The following is a 24,290-nucleotide window of genomic DNA, read 5'->3' on the forward strand; positions in this document are numbered from 1 at the left end:
ACTATTGTTACCAACCTTTCTCTCAGAATGAGAAGGACTTAAAAGAAATCCAGACATTGTTTCAATGGCCTAAGATGGAACCCAAACTTCTTTGGAGAAGGGAGAAGATATGGTAGCAGAGCCTTTAAAGATACTAAAATATTCTAAAATGCTCTCAAAACAGAAATCAGCCTTTTTTTCTTCGTGGAAGTTGGGAGTTTTATCCCCCTTTTCTCCCTTTCAAATCTTTCATAAAGCCTCACTTATTTTCTGGACAATCTCTCCTGAGTCCCTCAAAGCCAGGTAGAAATCAATTCAGTCTGTCTGGTGCAATAACTCAACTTTTTCTTCCATTAGCCCTTATGTAGCAACTACTGTAAGCAAAGCCCTGTGCTAGGCATGCTGGACTAAAAGATGGAAAGACATGGAGAAAACCATAATTTGGAAAGATACATGCACGTGTTCGTTTCAGCACTGTTTACAATAGCCAAGACATGGAAGCAACCTAAATGTCCATTGACAGACAAGTGGATAAAGCTGTGGTACATATATATGATGGAATATTACTCCACCATAAAAAAGAATGAAGTAATGCCATTTGCAGCAACATGGATGGACCTAGAGATTATTATACTGACACATATCATATGATATCACATATGTGGAATATAATAAAAAATGATACAAAAGAACTTATTTGCAAAACAGGTATGGACTCACAGAATTTGAAATAATCTTATGGTTACCAAAGGGGATAGGTAGGGGGAGGGATGGAATGGGGGCTTGGGATTGGCATAGGCACACTAAGGTATATGGAATGACTGGCCCACAAGGACCTGCTGTATAGCACAGGGAGCTCTACTCAGTATTCTGTAATAATCTATTATATGGGAAAAGAATCTGAAAGAGAATAGATGTGTGTATATGTATAACTGAATCACCTTGTGATACAGCAGAAATCATCACAACCTTGTAAATCAACTATACTTGAGTAAAACTTTAAAAATGAAAAAAAAATAAAATAAAAGATGGAAAGACACAGCCCTGCCCTGATGAGACATCTTCCAGGAGGAACTGGTTATGGATTCTGGTACTATATCAGAGGTCATATGGATTGGCTCTTATAGGTTGAATATAGCTATAATCAATGGCTTATAGTCAGTTAGGCCCTGAAGTATCTATTGATATGAACGAGGAGACCCTGGAGGTTTTAGGGTTTGGACCAGAAGCATAGTAGCCTCCATTCAAGTCAGGCTGGGGACACATTCTTTGTTAAGATACCAAAGTTCTTATGTGCCTCCAAAACAATTACTGATGGGAAGTTTTGCAGCCTTGTCTCCCCCCACACACACCCCACACACACACCCCCACACACCCCCACACACACCAAAGCATTATGTACTGATGTCACTTGGGACCTAACACACTGTGATCTGCCCTCATGCAGGGCTGATATCTGGAGTTTCAGGGGTGGCTCTGCCTGAAGGTGCACAGTGAATGGAGGTGGCTAAAGAAAACTGTGATTCCATCTGTTTCTTTTTCTGGACCATTTAACCACCCTGATACTGTTCTTCTCTTTCCAAAGGTTTTTGTTGTTGTTGTTGTTTTCTTTCTTTTTTTTTTTTTTTTAACATGGACTTCACTAAATTTTGAAAAAATTAAAACATTACTCCTCTGAGGTAATTTTTTTTAGCTTTTCTTTTAACTTTTCTTTCTTTTTTTGAAGTTTTATTGAAGCAGAGTTGATTTATAAAGTTGTGATAATTTCTCCTGTACAACAAAGCAGTTCAGTTATACATATACACACGCCCATTCTTTTTCAAATTCTTTTCCCACATAAATTATCACGGAATATTGGGTAGAGCTCCCTGTGCTCCATAGCAGGTCCCCATTAGCCAGTCATTCCACAGATCTGAGAGGGCATATGCCAATTAATGTCTTACTGAGTATCCAACATTTGTTTCTCATGCAGGTGTACGTATAGATTTTCCTTGATTTACAGTGGGGTTCCATCCTGATAAACTCATTCTAAATGGAAAATCTCATAATTCAAAAGTGTATTTAATACACCCAACCTCCCAAACATCATAATACACCTGACCTACCTTAAATGTGCTCAGAATGCTTACATTAACCTATGATTGGGCAAGATCGTCTAACACAAAGCCTATTTTATAACGAAATGTTGATTGCCTCATGGAAAGAACTGGGTATCATACCAAAAGTGAAAAACAGAAGGGTTGTCTGGGTACAGAATGGGTGTACTGGTTGCTCATCTTGGTGATCGCGGGGCTGAGTGGGCGATGCGGTCACCATCCAGCATCACGAGAGAGTATTTGACTGCCTACGCCCGACCAGGAAAAGACCAAAATTCAACACTCGAAGTATGGTTTCTACTGAAGCACATCACTTTTGCACCATCACAAAGTCAGAAAACAAAAGGTAAATCGAAACTCCATAAGTCAGGGACCATCTAAATGTCGTATAGAAGAGGAATCATACTATACATCGCTCCGCAGCTTGCTTTCTTCATTGAACAGTGCATTACAGACTTCTCTCCAGGTTATTCTATGTAAATCCAAGTTATTTTTAAAAGCTGTAAAATGTCTCACTGTGTGGATAAACCATATTTCGGTAAACTAGCTGATGGATTTTTCAAGTCATTCTGAGTGTCTCATCATGCTAAGCAACTTGGCAACAAATGTTTTTTCACGTGTACCCTTATGAACAGGAGCTTCGTTTCCATGTGATAGTTTCTCAAAAGTGGTGTTGTTTTAATACAGTGCCAGATCCTTTCCAAAATTTGATTTCTCGGAGTGTAACCTGAACCCTTGGGAGGTGCAAATCCTTTCTTCCCCTCCACTAGTCCAGAGTCTAGTACAAAAACACCTACTGCATTCAAAGCCCCGGATTAGGCACTTGAGGAAGTAGATCCATGAAATGAAAGACACAATCTTTGTTTTAAAGTCATGTCTACACAAATCTCTACAATACCTGGGATGGCCCTCCTGAGACACGCTGAGACGTGGAGTATTTTTCCCTGAGGGAAACCAGATCGATTCCAAGTCTAGGCAGGCGAGCACAAATTGGACATTGCTAAGAGGTTCTACAGTCTGAAAAACAATAATGACAAAGAAAAAAATGTTGGCATCAATTACCTGTCACTCAGGTGGAATGGCTGCAGAGGCCACTCAGGCCTATAGGGCCACCTTCACTTCCACTTTCTTCTGGAAGCTTGGTGGAAGGGTGCCTCTGCCGCTGGTACAGGGGGCCTGATAGAAACGCACCACCTGGAAAACCACACCCTCCACTTCCCAGAGGAGTCTTGTTCAGCTCCCTTTCAGAACAACAACTGTTTTGTATTCAGACTTGCCCACAAGATGCGACCCACTCATGACCCCTTAACCCAAGGAACCCTTACCACGTGAAACCTCCCGTTTCAGGCTGTCAGAGGAGGTTTCAAAGTGTAAGAGAGGCCAAGGGAGGAAGGAGTGAAAGGAAGGCGCCTCTGGCCAGAGCCTGGGAGAAGGGCCTGGGCTTGGCGGTCTTAACACGCCAGTGGGTTAACTTCTCCATCCAAGTAAAAGTGGCCTCACATGATCACTCGGGCAGACGGTTTGTGAGAATGAAATGAGCCAATATAGATGCAGCATCTAACATAGTTCCTAGGAAAGAGTATTCTAATGAAAGCGAGTTTCCCTTCCAGCATCTCTTCATGGAAGACCTTGTCTGTCCAGGTGAGAGAGAAACAGCCTGATGGAGGAAGAGCATGAATGCAGGGGCCCGCAGATCTGGGCTCTAGTCGTAGCTCCGGCTCTGTCATTCAATAGCGGAGTGGCTTTGAGGAACTCACAGCACCTCTCTGAGCCCCTTTCCTCTGCTTTAAAAGAAGGGGCTCATGTGGATTTCCCCTTGTGGCTCAGTGGTAATGAACCCAACTACCATCCATGAGGATGCGGGTTCAAACCCTGGCCTTGCTCAGTGGGTTGAGGATCTGGCATTGCCATGAGTTGTGGTGTAGGTTGCACATGAGGCTCGGATCCTACATTGCTATGGCTGTGGTGTAGGCTGGCAGCTGCAGCTCCGATTCAACCCCTACCCTAGGAACTTCCCTATGCCGTGGATGGGGCCCTAAAAAAAAAAAAAAAAAAAAAAGGAAAGGTAAAGAATTTCTACCTGTCTCATGATTCTTGGTTTCAAACACATTCAAATTAACATGTTGTCCCAAAGTCACAATGTTGGCCATGGGTGATGGCCCAGACAGCCCCCCGCTGTGTGGCTGGCAAAGCTGGCCAGGGTCTTCACCCTGTCAGGAGCAGCCCCCTCTGGGGCTGATTCACCTGTGGGAAAACAAAAATCAGTTAGCATCCTAACACACCTCTCAGAGTTATTCCAAAGGAAAAACTACACAGAGGTTGGGTGGCATTTTAAAATCGCACAGCGAGAAAAGAGTGGCTTCAATTTCACTGACTGTCCAGGTCCGTAATTGCAGCCGTGGCTTCTGGAGGGAGGGGCTTCGTCTCCTGGGCTGGAAATACGCTAGCAAAGCTAAGGGCCTCCCCTTGGGGTTGCTTCTCCCCTAAGGCCTCAGAGGGAGGGGAGGGAGCCTGGTGACCTTGGAGCAGTGACTGCAGGCCCAGGGCCCCTTCCAGGCCAGGCACTGAGCCCTCACACCAACCCCAGAGGTGAGTTGCCTATTACCCTTGTTCTATAGACCAAGGGAGGCTCAGGAAGGTTTCAGAGCTTTCTCAGGTCACAGGTCTCATGGGGGGCTGAACACAGCCCAAGTCTCTAAAGACCGGATTCTGACAGTTTGCTCTTTGACTCTGGGTGCATTGCTCCACGTCTCTGAACCCCCAAATCCCTGTCTGCAAAAAGAGGTGGGCCAGGTCGGGGCAAAGCTATTGACCCAGAGCCAGGCTCACTGCAGACCTCAGTAAACGGGCGCGATGGTGTGCGGTGTGTGGCCGGATGTGACCGACTTAACTCAGCATCTGCTGTCACGTTGGACTCTCCAGGGAAGGGCTCATCCCACTCCCGGAGGCCATGGCATCTGTCAGCCTGGCAATGGCTCGAGACAAGGCCACTCCATCTAAATGGCACCCATCAAACTATTTTCCTGCTGCAGCTCTTTCTGTCACATCTGCTTAGTAACTGCTCTGAGTGGTGTCACCCCGGGTCACATGCCATACTTGCAGGTAAGGAGGACATTGCTTTTTTTTTTTTTTTTTTAAACTTCTGGAAAACTCAGCTTATGCAAGCGGCCAGATCTGCCACTCAGCGGTGTCAGGACTCGGTAAATGCATCCTGAGCAAATTGGGGCTCCGTCACTGGCAGGAAGGAAGGAACCCCACGTTGGCAGGTGGAGGATGGAGGAAGAGGGGGTGAATGACGTCAGAACACCTTTGCTGCTACGCCCTGACTCTTTTCCAGCCTGCAAAGATGGCCTTTTCTCTTTTAAACAAATCTATACCTGTCCTCCCCCACTGACCCATGTACCAGGCCCTGGAAGGTTTAGGTCCTGGTTTCCCTGCTGAGAGGTTCTGAGCAAATCTTGGCCTCCTCCTTCTGCCTCGTTTTACCTCAAGTTCATAAGACAAGGCGAGGTGTCCCCCTTCCTTCACCTGATTGGCTAACAGAGTCCCTGAAAACTCTGCTCTCTCCCAGAGAGAGCTTGGGACCAGTTTTCCAGCCCTGGAGCATCATGGCCTAGATCTGGGTGGGGAGGAAAGAGGTGGCATCCGTGAGCTACTGACTTTTTCTCAGGAAGGCCAAGGGCTCCTTTCCGGGTCCTGGGATCAGAGGCATTTTTGTCTCAGCATCCCGGGCAGGGTTCAGATGGCGGAGGAGGAACTCCAGTACAACCAGGCCACACCACCCTGTGTCATAACTAGGTAACAAAGGCCCGGAGTTGTTCTTGAACCCCCATGTCTTGAGAATCCCTTATGCCCCCCGCCCCAAAGCCTCCCGGAGAGTTTCTAGGAGCCCCTGCAGGACCACAGCATACGTATTCACATTGGCTCTTCTTTGTCATCTCTGCTCCCCTTAGTCAATGCCCGTGACCTTGAGCTCGCTTCCAGGAGCCCTGCCCACGTTGACTGGGTCCCTCGTGAGGATGCTGATGGCTCTGCAAAGCTGCTGTCTCCTGGCGCCCCCCGCAACTTCCGGATGCCGTGCAGAGGCTGGGGCAGATCTAACCAAGCTCCAAGCCCACTCCTCATGCTCCAAGCCTCACAGGGCCTCCATTTCCAGCCTTCCATTCACCTGCAAGGGCACAAGGCCCCGTGTCAGGGTAGAAGGCAGATGACACGCCATTGGTCTCTTGCCCGGTCTTCCAACACACACAACAATAGCACAGACTCTGCGTCCTTCAGCCCTGGACAAAAGTGCCCATGCAGGTCCATCCATGCCAATGAAGCCCTAGGGAGTGGGGGGAACCTGCTTGTGTCGATGCCTTGAGCTGGGCATCCTCAGAGAGCAGGTGGGGAGCAGTCCTGTCTTTCCCTTTCAGTTTCCAAATAGTTGCTGATATTTACAGGAGTTTCCCACTAGTGAATCTGGTCATGTACCATCATACATGTAGGTGCAGGTAGGTGGTAGCTTATATGGGGTGTCTATACCAGTCCCAGCTCTGTAGTCCTGTGTCAGTGAGTTCCAAAATCTCTCTGCCCCGCCTTCCCCTCCTCCACCACCACTAGATAGCAAGTCTCATGGAGAAACAGCCCAAGCAGGTCAGCAGCTCTCAGCTCTTGGTGGCCTTCCCAGAGGTATTAGCGTTGCACTGGGAGACTCCGGAAGCTGGCCCCACCTCCGCATTACAGAGGAATGAATCTCTAATGGTGGAAGGTCAAGCATCAGCTATAGCTGTTGGGAGCATAACTGGGGGATGGGAGTTCACCCCACACGCTTTCAAATTCTGTTACACGAGTGTTTCATTCTTTGGCCTGCCCTTAAGTTGTGCCCTGACCTGCAGACTTCAGAAGAAGCATGATGCTCTGGGGTTAAAACAAACAAAAAAACAAACAAACAAATCTAATCAGAAACGACTGAAGTGGAAATAAGAGACTCAAATTTTAATCCCAGCTCTGCCATGGGTAACTGAAGACCCTGGGGTAGGAAGGAGCCGAGAGAGACAGGAGGGGATGGCTAAGGTCTCTCCCTGCCCACAGAGTCCTTGGTACTCCTGGTCTTCACTCCTGCTGTAGAGTTTGGACAAGCTGAACTCTCCGCTCTATCCCTGGAGACCCCATGGTGGCATTCTCAGGAGTGATGCTGTCCCCAGCTCTCTGAACAAACAAGGAGAAGAAGGAAGAAGTGCTGGGAAAGCCTGTGCTCCGAGGGCTCAGCACGTGGGCCACACGAACACCCAACCCTATTTACCTTCAATGATTTTTCTTTTCAAGAAAGCTTTCGATGCCACCCCCTTGCCCTGAGGATCTCAAATCCTCTGGTCTCCTGGTGGGACTTGTCTATTCTAAAATACTGCATTCAAGTGGGGCTTATAGAGAGGGCTCAGGGCTCTCCATGCGTGCGGGAGGGAGCGTCGGCGCAAGGCATCCATGGACGGGGACTCCTGGGTGTCTGTTGACAAGGCAGCCACAGAAGACTTCCTGGTCCTCTCCTGCCTGCCCCCACTCTTCCTCTCTGCCCCCCCTGGCTGCAGTGTCTCCACTTCTGCTCAGTTGCTTCTAAATGAGTCGATGGTGCCGGAAGCACAAAATAAATCAGAGGGTCGAACCCGACACTAATGGGTAACGTAAAAACATGCAACATGCATGATGCATTCAAGAACCGAGAAGCCTCTTCGTTCCAGGGCAGAGGTGGCATGAGGCCTGTGTGTCCAGGGCTCCTCAGGGGCAGGAGAGAATCCTCAGGCTGGTCCTTCTCAAGCCCGATGGGCCTGCACGGGGTGTGGTTTAAGCTTCCTTGGCCAACAGCAATTGAAATGCAAGCAAGTCTTTCCAAGAGATGCTATAATAGAGCTACATCTTCAGAGGTATTTTTTTAAAAAGCCAAGAAGGTGGTTATCTGAGGAAAAGAGTCTAAATCCAAGCCTCCCTGGAGCCAGGGACCTATGGCTTTGGGGGCCCCCTCCATGGTACTCTCTAGGATTATAAAAAAACATCAGGAGTTCCCATCGTGGCGCAGTGGTTAACGAATCTGACTAGGAACCATGAGGTTGCGGGTTCAGTCCCTGCCCCTGCTCAGTGGGTTAATGATCCGGCATTGCCATGAGCTGTGGTGTAGGTTGCAGACGTGGCTCGGATCCCGCGTTGCTGTGGCTCTGGCGTAGGCCGGTGGCTACAGCTCCGATTCGACCCCTAGCCTGGGAACCTCCATATGCCGAGGGAGCGGCCCAATAAATAGCAAAAAGACAAAAAAAAAAAAAAAATCAGCCAAGTTGTTGGGGCTCTTGCGAAGACAGTAGAGGGACCCCGGCTAGTCTCGGCCTCCTCTGACCCAAAGAGCCGGGGAGAACCCAGCCAAGGCCCGCGCGGGTGAAGGGAGGCCCAGGAAGAGCTCCGCCCACAGAGAACCAGACCCGGCCACGAACAGTGGCCACCAGGGAAGCACAAACATGCTGGGAACATTAGCTCCGCTTGCTTTTCTCAGACATGATTACTCGGAGGAGAGAAACTGGAGGGGGAAATTACTTTAATAACATGAATTTTTAAAGATCTTCCAAATCCTCCCCCATGGAGAGGTCTGCCAGGGGATCCAGAGCACTTCCCAGGCAGGCCCTGTGGTGCCCAGCTCAGCTCAGATTTCAGGGACCCTGGGGCAGCTGTGTACACCTCCTCTCCCACCAGCCAGGTACCCTAAAGCAGCAGCTTATGGGTTCACCCAGACTTCAAATACCTGTGGCCTCCTAGATCCATTGTTATTTCATTCCTTCCTTCCCAAGGCTGCCAGGGCGTCTTCCTGATGGGTCTTCTCCTCCATCCTAAGGCTCTCCAAGTGCCAGAGTTCCCAGAGGTCCCGGGTAGGCCTTCCTCTGCTCAGCCAGGCCTACGCCTGATGCTCTCAGCAATCTGTCTGCCAGCGCACTGCTTCCGAGCAGAAAAGGTTGCACAGGTGTGTCGACTGTGACCCAGAGCATCCGCCCGGAGGGAGAGACGCTCCCCGGCTCATCCCCCCGAGCATGCGTGGGATGGATTTGAGGACTGAGAGACAGCAAACGCTTCACAGGATGGTGGCAGCCCCAGCCAGGCACAGGCCTCGTGAGGCTCTGGAGACAAAAGTAAGGGCATGGATGAGGGCCGAGGGGAGAGCTCCAATGTCAGGGTCACGGCATGCTTTTAACATGGTGACGCTGCAAGGGTAGCCAGAGACCTTCTGTAGTGGCAGCTGCTTCCTGGGGAGCTGACAGGTGAGCTCACACTCTTCCAACCAGGAGCAAACTGATGGAGATTGCCTCGCTCCTCCGGAGACAGAAGTGTGTGCCGTCGGTGAAAAGGAAGTCCTTCTCTCCCATTTTTATCCTGCCTTTTTATGACCTCTAGGGACTATTTAGAGGGAGCCAAGGGACGGTAAACTCTGAATCCATGATGCCCAAAATGACACTTATCCCCTCTGCACTTGAAGGAGAGTTTTCCCGGGGACAGATCCAGGCTCGCTCTCTTCCCCACCCCAACGCTTTTGTGCTCAGTTCCACTGCCTCTTTGCATCTGGTGTTGCCAGTGAGAGGTCTGTGGTCCCTCTCATCCTCCTTTGTAGAGCATCTTTTTTTCTCCTCCTTCTCTCTGAAAGTTGTTTCCTTTTTCTTTTTTTGAAAAAAATAGTTTTCCTGTCATGGCCCAGCAGTTGGCTAACCTGACTAGCATCCACAAGGACACACGCTCGATCCCTGGCCTCGCTCAGTGGGTTAAGGATCCAGCGTTGCCCTGAGCTGTGGTGTACATTGCAGATGCGGCTCAGATCCTGCATTGCTGTGGAGGCGGCTACAGCTCCAATTGGACCCCTAGCCTGGGAACCTCTATGCCTCAGGTGCAGCCCTAGAAAAGACAAAAAGACCAAAAAAGGTTTTCCTCTAACTTTGTTATGGTGATGAATCTATTCACAGGTGTTTGTCATTTCCCCTGCTCAGCACTTGGTCATCCTATTTAATCTTGGGGTTTTGTCTTGGTTTCTTTTCTTTCCTCCAGTAAAGTTTCTTCTAGTGTTTCTTTTCTTTTTTGGCCGCACCTATGGCATATAGCAGTTCCCAGGCCAGGCATCGAATCTATGGCACAGCTGCAGCAGTGCCAGATCCTTAATCCACTGCCCTGGGCTGGGGATCAAACCTGCACCACCACAGAGACAATGTCCTTAAGCCACTGCACCAGAGCAGGAACTCCCTAGTGATTTTTTCTAGTCTTTTCTTTCCACTCCATCCATTCCTTCCTTCAGAAATTTCTTGTGGCCATAATGTGTTCTCCACATATTAACATTTCTTTGTGTGTCTCCAGCTCATGGTCCTTTAGACCACATGCCAAAGAAAATGCCTCCAGCTCACCAACTTACTCTTCAGTCACGTCCACTCTGCTGGTCCAGCCCATTTGTTCATTTTTACATTTCACTGGAACATTTTTAGTTCCCAAGTCCTCTGGCTAATTTTTTACAGATCCAATAGCTGTACTTACCCCCAAAGGCTCCAGAAAAGTCCTATTCTGCTTACACTGTTAGCATTTCTTGGGGTGTGAACTTCTGTTTCCTGCAATCAGTACCTCTCTTTCACAGCACTGGTTTTCCATACCCTTATGGTGAATCCTGGGGGAATGTTCATTTTTGTATCAGACAGTCCACGTTGGCCTGATCCTCAGAGGGAAAAAGTAGGAGGCACGAAGGGATGGGTTTTACTCCAGCCCATCCATATAAGCCAGGTAAAGTGCCTGCTCTTGGGAGAGTGAGCCAAGAGGGAGCGGAGAAATGGAAGTCTTTGTCCTGGGTTGTGTGGGCCACGTGGAGTCCTGCTCTGCTTCTCTAACCCAAGCACAGGCAATCTCTGTCGCTCACTGCCTGCCCTGGGGGATCAGCGGCAGAGGAGTGCAGGGATGCACCTGCCTGCCTGAGCCTCCTGGTAACCCCCACTGCTAACCTTGTCATGTACACCGGCCTTCCCTCTGTTCCCACAGCTGCCACTCCCAGTCCTGGAGCACATTTTGTGGTATCCCTCTCCTACAGGGACATTTGGAGATGAGGCTTCCTTCATCCATCTGATCTTGACTGCCTTCCACCCTTCAGAGATTCCTCAGGTTCTGATGTACCAAGGACATCCTTTTTTGTTTCCTGGCACTGCTTGTATTTTTAAAAGTATATATTCTGTCATTTCTGGGAGTTTGGGATAGAAGGGTGAAATTGCCAATTTGGCTGAATCCCTCCTCTTAAACCAAAGTCATGATAATGCTCTCAATGAAGAGCTGTTGGATCAAATGGATTCTAGCGCCTTGTTCTAGCATGCTAAGTTTTAATTTAAGTTTTTCTACATTTAAAAAATAGTTGTTGAGAGCGTCTCAACAGGTCCTCCTCCCACTTTAAGTGGATGCACAGCTGGGCATCAGATGAAAGAGTAATCTTGGGCCCAGTTGAGTGGCTATATTTTTTTGCCTTTCCCTATTTTTATGGATTTTCCAAGGATTTGTCAATTGAAGAAAGACCCTAAATGTTTTTTTTTTCTTTTTTTAAAATAAAAGATGTCCACCTGAGCTAGTACCCATTGGTGGCTCCTGATTTTGAGGGCGACGTTGTAACCCTTCTGTAATAGTAGGGAAGCTTGGATTCTAGAGCTGGGGATGAGCCTTTGCAGCACCAGAAGGAAATGAAACCAGTCCTCTTCTTCCTCTGCCTTAGAAGGACATATCGAGGCATGGTGATATCATCTCCTTTCATGTCATCAGAGTCAAAGCCGGGGTACCAGTTTCTACCCTGTGATTCATGCTTACTAACCAATCGGCACTCACGGCCAGCAAGTGTGCCATGGGTTCCTGCAGAAGGCGGAGAGAGCCAAGCCCAGGTTCTGGAGAATAAATCCTGGGTGGGCTGAGGGGTGGAGGATGCAACATCACCTAGACCCTCATGAAAAGTTACCGTGTCATGAAGACACTCTGATCCCCCTGGGGTGTTCAGGCTGCCCCTTTTCAATAATGTGGCCACCTCCCATCCACTCACCGAAGCCCTGCCCTGTCCCCAAGGCCCCGCTAACTTTCCTTTCCATGAAACCTCTCCTGGGGCCTCCCAGCCCCTGGAGAATCTTTTTGTGTTTGTTTCCTTTAAACTATTTTACGCCGTGTCACTCACTTTGACCCCGCACCTTAGAGTTTTGTCCTACTTTAGACAAAAGTTATATCCAACCGCGATGAGTCTGCAGAACCCAGCTTAAGGGAAGGAAAACACTCTCAGGAAAGAGAACAGTCATCACTCTGTCCCTGCAGCACCGCCACCACCAAGCCAAAATTGAACAGCCTCAGAATGGACGTGAGGTTGAACTTGCTCCTTAAACAAAATCAGTTCTGTCAGTTCTCCATTCGTAAGGGTTTCAGCTCATCAGGGTTCAGTAGCAGCGAAGCAAAGAACGGGTTGGGGGGTAGTCAATGGAAGGCAGGGTTAGGACCAAGCCTTTAAAGAGAGACGAAACTGTGTTCTGTGGATTCTGTTTCCTAAGGCCCCGGTGGGGACGGTGGCAGGCGCAGAGGGGGTGTGATTTTTACAAATCTCCATCAGACTTGCTCAAATGAAAAGTTTCTGAACTTAAAGGCCATAACAATACCCAACGCAGGGAAATCCAGGTACCCAGGGCCCCCAATGTCCAAACTAAGATGAACAGACAGAAGTACAGCCACCTCCCCTTCCCGCGCCACCCAGGTGCCCAGCCATTTCCTGGCTGTGCCTTTCGGTTTCATCGAGGAGCCACAAGAGGACAGGGCCAGACCTTTTTTTGTGTCCCCCTCCCCCTGCCTGGCCCAGCGCTGAGCACTTGGGGGCTTATATATACTCATTAAGAGAATGAATAAATGAGAGAACACATTCCAGGTTCTGATCCCTTCCTCTCACTTTCATTTTTAGCCTCCCTGGCTTCCATTATTCTGGAGCAAGATCAGGAAGCAAATTTTTAAAAATAACTTTTGCACAACCAGGCAGCCTTGTAAATAGACCCCTGCAGTCCCACTGCCATCATGACCGCTGTTGAACTTCCTCCGCACATCCAGCACCACCGGAGGGAAATCGGTTCTCACCTGTACCCAGTCACACTCCAGGCTGACCCTACAAATGTAGGTTCCTGCAAATACACACATATATAGGCACACATGGGACGCTGCTTCTAACAACGCTGCCTTATTTCTCTGAGACCCAGGCTTTGCGGGCCCAGCTCCTGAGGAGCCCTTCTCTCCCCACCGTCCACCAGGGGACAGACTCAAAGCCCATTCCCTATCTGGCTCACAGCCCTGCTGCATGCACCAATGCTTGCATCCAGAACCTGCAAAGAGCTGCAGAACTTTTTCCAGGCAGAGAGGAGGAAAAGGGTAAATGGTCACCACCAGTGCTCTGGGGCAACTGTCCTGATGGACTCAGATCATCTCTGCCTGAGAAGGCCTTTTTTTTTTCCCCCAGGGACTCATCCAATCCACCTCTTCTCCTGACTTCCCTGCGGAGCACTGAGCAGAACTCCTGCCCACCAGAGAGAGATGGGAGAGGGACGGAGAACAGGTGTGTGCAGATGAGACTGGGTCGGGGCTGGTTGCAAGCCATCCATGCCTGGAATCGCAGACCTGCCCGCAGGCACTTCCCTGGTTCACTGTTCATGTACCTGCCCAGAGCCAAACCTCATTCATGCAGAGATTCAGACCTGAAAGGAGGAGTCTGCCTGACATCAGCTGGCTTGTCTCCTGCCTTCCCCAATAGGCCCACGTTCCCATCCCTGCAGGTGGAGGAGGGCTGGTCCCCTTCCAGAGACCTCTTTGGAGGCGTGGCCCCAGCCTCCCACATTCCCAAACACCAGTGCCCAGCAAGAAGGGCCATGCCTGCCTGGCCTGACCCACCCCTGACTGCCGGCTGATGCTCCCCTCCAGTCGCGGGGCTCCCAACAGGGCCAGAAAGACGTGGGGCCCCTGCTCTGGAAATTCACGCTGTTGGAAGGGCGAATAAAGGAATTTTTACCAAAATCAGCCATAGAACCAGTTATCCAAATGACGTCTTCCCTATATTAAGATGCCTGGGTTTTTTGTAGACAGAACCCATGACTCCTGAAGCTGCTCTGAAAACCCAGCCCAACCCCATTTCTTAGCAAATTATCAGAAAACCCACTTTTAGAGCTCTGACTTGGCAAAGGGTGTTTTAAAAAGAGAACTAGAGGCCCAAAGTTCATCGCCCCTCAACCTCCACACACGTCATACACCCGCAGGATGGGGAAGAGAGTGAGAAGAACAAACAAGAGTGTTCTGGGGCGCCAGGCTCCCCTGGAGGCGAGCACATCCGCTGCCTGTGCGCGCCCCGCCGCCGCCCAGGATCAGCCTCCAGAGACCCCAGCACCAGGTCCGGGGGAGGCAAGCTGGCCTTCCCAGGGTGGCCAGAGGGCACAGCCTCTGCCCTGCTCTAGACTGACTGCATTCCGCCTCCCCCTGGTGCTAGAGATGGAAGCGGTGAGTACCTGTAGGAGGGTAACAGCTCAGGATGCGGTGGGGGTCTGCAGTGCGAAGGCAGACTCGGCAGCAGAGGGCTGGCAGCTCAACCCAGGTCATCGGGCAGGAGAAAGCCCCAGGGGTCCCTTGCACTACAAACTGTCAAGTTCACTCATCAACTGATGGGAAGTGACATTCAGAGACGCTCTGAACCGGCCTGAAAACCGATTTTGAAACAAAAGCCGAAACCAGTGTGGAGGGCAAGGTCAGCCCTGGCCTGACAGTCCCCGGGCCCGTGTCCAGGGTTTTCCCAGGCAACCAGGCCTCGGCTCTACCTCCCTTCCCAAAGTGCTCTGACCCCATCCCCACTGCCACCCCTTATGACCCAGCACCTCGGAGGCTGCCCAGGACCCTCCACGGCTCCTGGGTTGGAGCTGCACACAGGAAGATGAGGGCCCAGTCTCCCCACACGCCGTTTCCCTCCTGTCCAAGGCCGGGCAGTGGGCGTGGGCTCCCCTGTGCACCAATTCCACAGGGGACCTCTCTGCCAGGGCCCTGCCCCCGGGAGCTTACAATCTGATGGGCTACAGCCCCTACTCCCCAGAGGAACAGAAAAATAAACAAGAAAGAGAGCATTCTAAACCAGTAAGGAGAGTCAGAATTCGAATACCGCCCAGAGCTAAGTCCAAGTTGAAGCTGTCCATCCAACAAAAGTTTAGCCAATTCCATGTTTAAGTTGTCCATCTAACAAATTTGTTTGTGGACAGCCAAGGGGCTGTGCTTTGTCCCAGGGATGTAAAAATAAGAAAGATGTGACCCCTATCCTCCAGGAGCTGTGTCGCACAGCAAGAGCACTCGAGAGACCGAGGTGAGGCCCTGGACTGCAGTGTGGGAAGACTCCACAGAAGCATTTGGGAGCAGCGACTAGTCCCAGTGCGCAGAAGAAACCTCCAGCAGGTGAGATTCCTGGGAAGAACCTAAACAATTGTGAGGAGTTAAGCGAGCAGAAGAGGAAGGCACCAGGCTGGGGTGGTGGGCTGCAGACAGTGTCCACTGGGTGGAGACAAGGACAGGATGGAATCTGGTGGCTTCTGGGAATGATGCAGCTCAGAAGCCATCGCTAGGGCAGAGGGCATCCATCGGGGAAGGGGGATAAGCTGACGGGCAAGACATAAAGGGTGCTGGGTGGGGCAGGAAACAGTGGGTCCCAATGGGCTGCATGCCCGCCCTGAGACAGAGATAAAAAGGCAACTATTGCAGCCAGAAATAAGGCTCGGCTCCCACGGAGCAGGCTTCGTCCCCTCACTGGAGGGAGAAGAATGTGGAGGCTCATAGAGGTTAAGTAACTTACTCAAAGTCACACAGCAAAAGTACTGCCAGGATCTGAGGGAGAGTCTCCGGGTCCTACTCGCTACACTCATTAATACCACAAGGGGTGGGGGGCCTTGAACACCCCGCTAAGGAGTTTGGACTTTATCCTGAAGGCACTGGGGAATCCGTGAAGAATTTAAGCGGGAGGATGGCTGAGCAGGGCTGCATTTGTAGAGGTTCCTCCTGGCCTCTGAGTGGAGAATGGACAGGAGGGGACCACATGGGGCAGAGAGAGCTCAGGGCAGGGGGGAGCAGCACTGCATAAGCCCCAGCAGGAGATGCCGGGGTCTGGGGGAACCCATGGCAGCTGAGATGAAGGATGAACTCCGCCGACAGTAAGAAGGGAGAGTCAGCTGAGCTGGCTGATGGGTTGGGTTTGGGCGCAGAGAAGACTGAACCACCAAAGATGAGGAGGAGGAGCAGAAGCATCCAGGTGGGCTGAGTCAGAGGTGGGAGCCCTACAAGGCTGGCTTTGGCCAGTTGGGTGGCTGGAGACACATCTGCCCAGACAAGGAAAAGAGGAGGAGCAGGAGAAGCCGGGAGTGAGGGGAGGAATCAGTTTGGGGGTGTAGCCAGGAGGAGGGGACCCCTTGACAGGTGGCCCTCAGGAAAGGCTCCTGGCTGGGCCCCCATTCCATAGCCGTCATCAGCATCATGATAGCACTTGAACCGGAGGAGAACATGGTGATTAGGGAGGGAGGGGAGGAGACGGGGAACTCGGGAAAACCCCAGGCTTTAAGTGGGGTGGGAGGGAGCAGGAGGCTCTGGGAGAGGAGACTGGAAAAGACCCGGCTAGAGAGACAGAAGGAAAACAAGGAGGCAGCCCCGTGGGAGGTTAGGGTGGGAGAGCATCAGGGGAGCAGCCTCGGAGGAGGCGGGGGCCTGGGGGGGGGCGTCTCCTGGGCTTTGTATAACCCGGGTCAGCAGTGGTTTCAGCCCAGTGGTCATAGGAGATTTTGGAGGAGTGGGGGGTGGTCAATGAAAGCCAGATTGTGAGGCTTGACGGGTGAATGGGAGGGGATACTGCCGTTAGGGACAGGAAGTGCAGACAATATTTTAATAATATTGGACTGCAAAGAGAAGCGGTGACAGGGCCATTGTTTCAGAGGGACCCAGGGCTGAAAGACAATTTTGTCGTCAATGTTATTGGAAGAGACAGGATCATGTTTAAATGCTAATGGGAAGGACCCGGTGGTGAGGTGAGGAAAAGATTCGGGCGGTGAGAGAACCACCAGATCAGAGGAGGAATAAGGCCCCCCCAAGGGGAGGGGACTCCGCTGAGCCCTGGGGAGGAGGGGCTGCAGGGGGCGGGGAGGGGCCAGGCAGTAAGGAGGGTCCGCCCAGGAACTGAACTTGGCTTTTACCTTGAAGGACAAGGTGAGGCAGCTCAGAGCTGGGGTGAGGGAGGGGCAAGTCAGCAGGAAAGAAAGCTCGGGGAGACAGGTGAGGGTTTGGGACGGCCCTTGTAGAGGCCAGGGATGGGGGTTGCGGGGGCACCCGATGCCTCATCCTAGACTAAGCACAGCTGGGAAAGCCCAAGCTGACCTACAGCTGGGGGTTTGTGTGACCTTCGGCAGCTCTCAGCCACCCCAAGTGGGAACAGAGAAGCCATCCAGCGAGGCTGAGCTTTCTTTGTGGCGGCTGACATGCGCCAACAATAAGGCCAAGGGAGTGACATATTTTTGCAGAAGGGGTTGACACGATGGGTCATAAAGAAGCAAGTGACCATGATGGGGACATATTAGGAGGCTTGGGAGGACATGGAAAGGCTAAATCCTTGATGCTGGGTGAGGCCTCAAGGCTGCGAGGCAGGGCACAGAAGGATGAAAAGTTGCGGTGGGAGAGACTCGAGATGGGGCAGATGGGCCATGATGGAGGAGCTGAGCCTGAGTTGGGAGAGGCAGGAAGGAGGACGGTGACAGGGTCCTTGTCTTCACCAGCACACCCGTACATGGCCGCCACAACCAGCCAGGAGTCCCCGCCAGGGTTTCTGGGCACCTGGGCCTTTCCCTGTCCGCACTGCGTCACAGACTCAGATTGGAAGAGCCTGCCTGGCATCAAGCTGGCACGCGGACTCCAGGGCCAGAGGTGAAGGAGGTGCTCCCTGCCTCTGATCAGAGGTCACCCTCCAGGCAGCAGGCCCTGACACCCAGCCCCGGGGCTTCCAGTTCTCTGATCCTGCTGGCTCTTGACCTGAGACCTGACCCCTGACTTGGTCTTTGCCTCTAAACCTTCATTTTCTCCATGCACATTTTGGCACCACGGGTCATCCCCAGCTCTTTCCCATGGCCTGGCTTCTGGGATACACCCTGCCTGCCACACTTTAGCCTCGCCTTGGTTGAATTGGTCCTGCAGTCCACCGGCCGCCTTGCTAACTCCCTGGGAGTGAAGAGGAGACAAGCGGCGAGGGATGGGCCTGGACTTCGCATCCCTCTCCACAGCCATGGTTGGGCAGCTGACTTCCCAATGGGCCTGGCACCACAGATGGGGCGGGGGTGGGGGTGGGGGGGAGGTGATCCCATCCCCCAGGCCCCTGGAGTCAGCCCAGTCATTACAGCTCTCAATGCAAGCCCTCCTGCTCTGCTCCTGTGCTGGGAATCGCACCCACATCACAGGGACTCCAGAGCCTTTAGATCTAGGTGTTATTCTACCCTTAAGGAAAGGGAAGCTCAGAGAAGTTAGGTAACTTGTCCCAGTGTCACACAGCTTGTAAGGGGCAGAGCCAGGATTCAAAGCGAGGTCTTTCTTCCAGCAAAGCCAGGTGCCTTGACCCCCTCTCCCAGGCAGCCCTCCTTCAAGAGCTGATGGTTCTCACTCATTTGTCCATTCATTCATTTATCAGACAGGTAAGCACTTACGAGGCCCCAGATACTACTCCGAAATTTGGAAAGGTTAAGTTTGGTGTCAAAAGGAAAAGGTTCAAATAGGCTGAGATGTCAGGTAAGTAGAGGCAGAGCGGCGCCCATTTCTAGGGCAATCTGAGAATTCTCTCCTGTAGCCAAAAAGAGCACCGCAAACCTTCCAGTCACCTCTTCCTGTTCTTACGGGACCCCAAAACGGGGTAGAGAGATCTTGGGGGGTGAGGCAGCTGTTCCCAGACTCGCTCCAGGAGATCTGACCCAAGAAACAGCACTGCGGGTAGGACTAGGTCTCATGAGCACTGGCTTCCTGTTTTTTATGGCTGGGACATGAGTGCAGACAGGCCACGTCTTAGGAGACCCACTCTTCCCTCACTCGACACACCCGCAACACACACGTCCTGCCACCGACACAAACAGTCTCCTTCCACCTAAGACGCCGGGCCCCCTGCCGCCAGCCTGCCCTCCAAGCTGTGGCTGATTGGACAGGGGGGCATCTGACTTCAGGCCAGGACGGCCCGTTCATCATTTCCAGAGGTGGCCTCGTGTGAAAACGGCTGCCGACACGGGCCGCCGTGACAGGGGTCTGATCAAACGCCCTCCAAAGGTTTGAAAGTGAGAGAAAAGGCAGCTGGCGATGGGACTAAAAGCTAAAGCACACACACACAGAGAGAAGATCCAACGGGCAGGGGCCATGAAGGAGCAGCAGGGGCCGTGGGGGGGGTGGATGGGGGGGTAGGCAGCGGAGGAGGAGCAGAGCGCCAGGCACCTCCACCGAGGGTTCCCTCTCGCTGTGGAGCCGAGATAAGCAGATCCCTGAGCTGCTTCAGATCCAGAATCCTGTTCCAAGCTCCTGGAAGCCAATCCACCCTCAGTGTTTATGGGAGCCCCCCCCCCAATTTCCAGAGGTATCCTTACAATAAATCCCCATGACTGAAGGTAATGCCAGGGGGCCGTTGCGCCCTCGGAGAGGCTGGGCTCCTTAAACCTGCCAGGGAGGCTCTTGGGGAGAGGAGAAAGGAGGCTGGGGGCCAGGGCTAGCCCTCAAGCTCAGACTCCTGGCTGGCTTGCATTCCATTCCTCCCTCCTCTCTCCTGCCCCAAGCCCAGCACCTGCACGAGCCCAGGTGAAGTCCCGGGTCCGTGAACACTCTGAGGTCAATCGCTGAAACATGCCCCCGGCCCCTCCATTGCTACCATCTGCACCCCCCCTCACTGCCCCACCCTGCCCCGCTTAGCTGGGTTCTAGTCTCCCAAGACTCGGGTCCCCAGCCCTTCGCTTTCAGCTTCTGGACACCACTGAGTGTAGCCTCTGTGCGAAGCCCTGACTTAAAAGGAGGGTCTTCCCTTCCAATGTATCCGTTCCAGGAGCAGGTTGGAGCTCCTGTCTTTAAAAACTCCTAAATGTGTATTTTTAAAAGCAGGTCCTGGGAGTTTCATCGTGGTTCAGTGGAAACAAATCTGACTAGTATCCAGGATTCTAGATATTAGAATCCAGGATTCTAGCCCCTGGCCTTGTTCAGTGGGTTAAGGATCCGGCATTGCTATGAGCTGTGGTGTAGGCCAGCAGCTGCAGCTCCAATTCAGCCCCTAGCCTGGGAACCTCCATATGCTGCAGGTGCAGCCCTAAAAAGCAAATATAATAATAATAAATAAATAAAAGCAGTCCCTGTGTCCAAAGCCAGTTACCTAGGGTCCCTGGCAGCAGCCCGAGCACAGAAATGGCCGTTTTGAGCTAAGGGCCTATGTTCTCCAGGTGGGTGTCCCACTGAAAGAGGCCTCAGATCTTCCCTTCCCCCTGCCTCCAGGGCCCCCTCTAAGCCACTCGGGACATGGCTGTTCACCGAGGCCGGGACTTAAAAGAGTGCCTGGTCCTTCATTCAGAGACACACCAGTCCCAAGGTGTGCGCTCACCCAGAAACGACAGAGCCGGGTCCAGACCAGCTGTGGTCTTACAGCAGAACCACGGAGGTGAGGCACACGCAGGCTCCCCTCGCTTTAGGAAAAAAACGGATGCTGGAGAGCCTGGGGAGGGGGGCAGCTTTAATCAGTCCCCTCCCCAGCGACTCCCAGCCACAGCCCCTACTCGTGGGCCCTCTTCCACTCCTCTAACTCAGTGCCATCTTAGCCCTCAGAGTGAAAGGCAGCCACGTTGAGTCTTTTGGGAAAATACCAACAGTTAGAACAAGGTGTGCAGCTGCCCTGAGATCCCAGATGCCCGGGAGGCCAGAGGATTGCAAATACTTGGGATCCACCCACCGTCTGGGGTTAGGGAGGGCCATGGGGACATCCGCCTTTCCACAGATACAGCAAGCCTCCCGCTTCTCTGGGAAATGAGCCATTCCACATGCATTATCTTCCTAGCTCACTGCAACTGGACCAAGGTTTTCATATTTCTTTAAAAGGTGGGTGGTGCTGATTGCTTTTTTCAAATCTATTACCTGAGGACCCCCCCACCACCACCACCTTCTTAAAATATTTTGGAAATAAGGTGACCATCTTCTCTCCAGGGGGTCTTCTGCATGGGCGCCCACTGCTCTGCGGGGGCCATCACCCCTCCTGAGCGCAGGGACCATGTCTTAATCGCCTTTCTCCCCCTTGGCACCCAGAGCTGCCCATGGCTGGCAGGGACGTCAGATGCATCTGGGGGGTTGCAGGGATGGAAGCCGGCAGAGGCTACAGATGGAGAGGCAGACAGAGCTCAGGGTTCGAAGTGGCTCTGCTTCCTGGGTGGAGACTTCCTTCTGTCTGATTCTGCTCCTGCTTTCAGATTACCTGGTTCCCAGATCTTTGGGCTCTTCTTTGGCTATTTTTACAATATAGGTCACATATCCAAAACGTTTCCCTTTACCGTGGTTTTTGGTGTATTCATAAAGTTGCACCATCTTCCCGACCATCTAATTCCAAATATTTTCATCCCTCCCAGCAAAAGAAACCCCATACCCATTAACTATCACTCTCCACCCCACTCCCTCCAGCCTGGAAACCGTTCCTCTCCCTTCTGTCTCTTTGAATTTGCCTCTTCTGGACATTTCTGTAGACACGTGTTTGGAGTATCTGGCTTCTTTCGTCAGCATAGGGTCTTCAGCCTCCACCCACATGTGAGCTTTTCCCATCCCTCCACCAGCACATCTAACCTTCTGTAAGCATGACAACAAGACAGGTTAGAACATGTGCCAGACCGAGGAGCGGGCCTTGAGCTCCTGTAGAAATGTGGGGTATTGAGGACTTTTATTTTAGGTACTCAGAAGCCTTGCTCGCCTGCTTCCAATTTCTTGGCTTCTGAATAAGTGACTCCCAGAGAAGGAAATTATCAATAAAGGAATTGTTCCTTTCCCCTGTGCGGTTTATTCCTCCAAATCCTTCCATAGTCGTTCTCTGTTTTTGAGTCCTCCAGCTGTCCTGAAGAATCGGTCCGTACGAGGAAGAGAAACACAACCCCGGATGTTTGGGAACCAGCCTGGTGCCTACAACCCAGCCTCCGTTTTTGGTACAGATGCAGACACGGGGCCAGGGGGTTCTGTTGGGCGTAATCTCCCCGGGACTCTGACGTCAGACACAGTCACTGACGACAGGGAAGACAAAAAAACAGGACCACTTCATAATCTTGTCTGCACAGACACACAAGCATCAAGCTTCTCCCTGTCCCAGTGACACAGGTGCCTTTATCATACAGCTCAACACAACTATCAAGAACACAGGCTCTTGCCTAAAACCATGTTAGGCCACTCTCTTTTGAGTGCAGAGGTCAAAATCTGTTTTTCTATATCTCACCTTTCTTTTTGGGGGAGGGGGGCTCTTTTTAGGGCCGCACTTGCAGCATGTGGAGGCTAGGGGTTGAACTGAAGCTGTAGCTGCCAGCCTACACCACAGCCACAGGAACACCAGATCTGAGCCGTGTCCGGGACCTATAACACAGCTCATCACGGCAATACCTGATCCTTAACCCACTGAGCGAGGCCAGGGATCGAACCCACCACCTCGTGGTTCCTAGTCGGATTTGTTTCCGCTGCACCACAACGGGAACTCCCAATCTAACCTTTCTTCACTCTCCATGAAAAAGAAATATCACTAGCCTCCTAATGATAATTTCATATTATTGGAAGCCAGCTTCCTCTAATTGTTCTGTTTCTATCCTTCTAGTTTTCCCCTCTCTTGGGAAACTAAAGAGAACTGATCAAAAATATCCATCAGTTGTGGTGTGTGCATTCCAGAAATATCTAGTCCAAACAGTCCAAAATACCTATAAGGGAAGTCATTCAAGTGTGAGTATTTTTTGTGTGTGAATACTGAAAACTATATTTACATAATGGTCCTTTTATTTTTACTACATTTTTGAGATAATTAGAAAAGCTTTTAGCTCTGAGATAAAAAGTCTTAGGCGTTTAAGAGGTCCCCCCCAAATTAATGTACTATATGCCAATAATGCTGGCATGCTATTTTGCTCTGAACAGAGGCCTTGGTTCAAATTCTCACAATGCACCCTTCCCAAGTTATCTATACTGGTTTCATGATGTAAGTAAGTTCTGCTATTTCCACACCTTGTTCAAAAAGAAAGTTTATATATACATGCACATATTGTAGTCAACTAAACAGAAGTGTGCTAATGGCTCCCGGAAGGGATGTGCAAAGCCCTTGAGGTTCCTGTTCACGCGCATGTCATCGTCTAGTGCTTCTCACTGTGCTTTGCTCTCTTTTCTCAGCACAAGCTCCTTTACCTTCCTCCCGCTGCTGCTCTACTCCCTATGGTCTTCTGCCACTTAGGAAACACACAAAACTCTGGTGTTTTTATCCAACCTTAGCGACTGCTCTGATTTTAACTGATATGTGGCAAAATGTATCAACACTTCTTTGAATGCTTGAGAAGGTGGGTTTCCTTCTACAGAGCCCTTCTAGTGCTTTAGGTTTCCTTCGTGTAGTTAATTCCAAACTTGGGTCTTTAAAAATTGAAGCTTGCCTCTGCTTCGACAAGGTGATTCTGCTGAGGTTATAACAAACCTACCAGCAAAACCCAGCCTGCCAGGAACGGGAACTGATACTGGGGCTCGTCTACCTACAAGAGGCAGTCGGTTCTTGCTTTGCGGGAACTATTTGAATCCGCTCAAGGAGTCTGTCCATCTTGAGGGACAAAACGTTGGCTGCCCGCCCCCCCCCATTGTGCTAAATAATATCCTCCTAATAAGGCATGTGCTCTACCACGGGGTTCTTTCTCCTGTAGACACCGGGCGTACATCCACCTGCCAAGCCACTAACTTTACCTCTTCAGGATCACGGAGAAAGACTTTCAGATGCTTCAGATCCCCACGCCTCCAAGTTTCTCTGAAGAATATACTCAGAAACCTCCAAAAGAAGTAGGCGCAGAGCATGTCACGCCTTCTGAGAGCAACAGTTCCCACAGTAGGGACTAACATGACTGAGAAAGGTAGTCCAAACTTGTCTCTGACCCAAACAGACATACGCAACAGCGCCGCCTCTGCCCTAGAAATTCC

The 24,290-nt window shown here is 51.2% G+C and overlaps 1 protein-coding gene across 2 annotated transcripts in view; it reads right to left on the reverse strand.

The window, feature by feature from the left end:
• The window catches only part of PRMT8 (protein arginine methyltransferase 8), a 177,044-nt gene that overhangs the window by 93,621 nt on the left and 59,133 nt on the right, over positions 1-24,290 (reverse strand). For both annotated transcript variants that reach the window (XM_085025168.1, XM_085025167.1), the window contains 2 exons: positions 4,156-4,319; positions 2,974-3,092 (listed from right to left, as the gene is read on the reverse strand). The gene's annotated coding sequence lies outside the window, so the exon portion shown is untranslated. The remainder of the gene's footprint in view (positions 1-2,973; positions 3,093-4,155; positions 4,320-24,290) is intronic.

The sequence above is a fragment of the Sus scrofa genome, chromosome 5 (assembly GCF_054392235.1).
Source record: "Sus scrofa isolate SSC_HxYL_T2T_F1_AM1 chromosome 5, Sscrofa_HxYL_maternal_Yorkshire_Landrace_v2.0, whole genome shotgun sequence".
NCBI lineage: Eukaryota > Metazoa > Chordata > Mammalia > Artiodactyla > Suidae > Sus > Sus scrofa.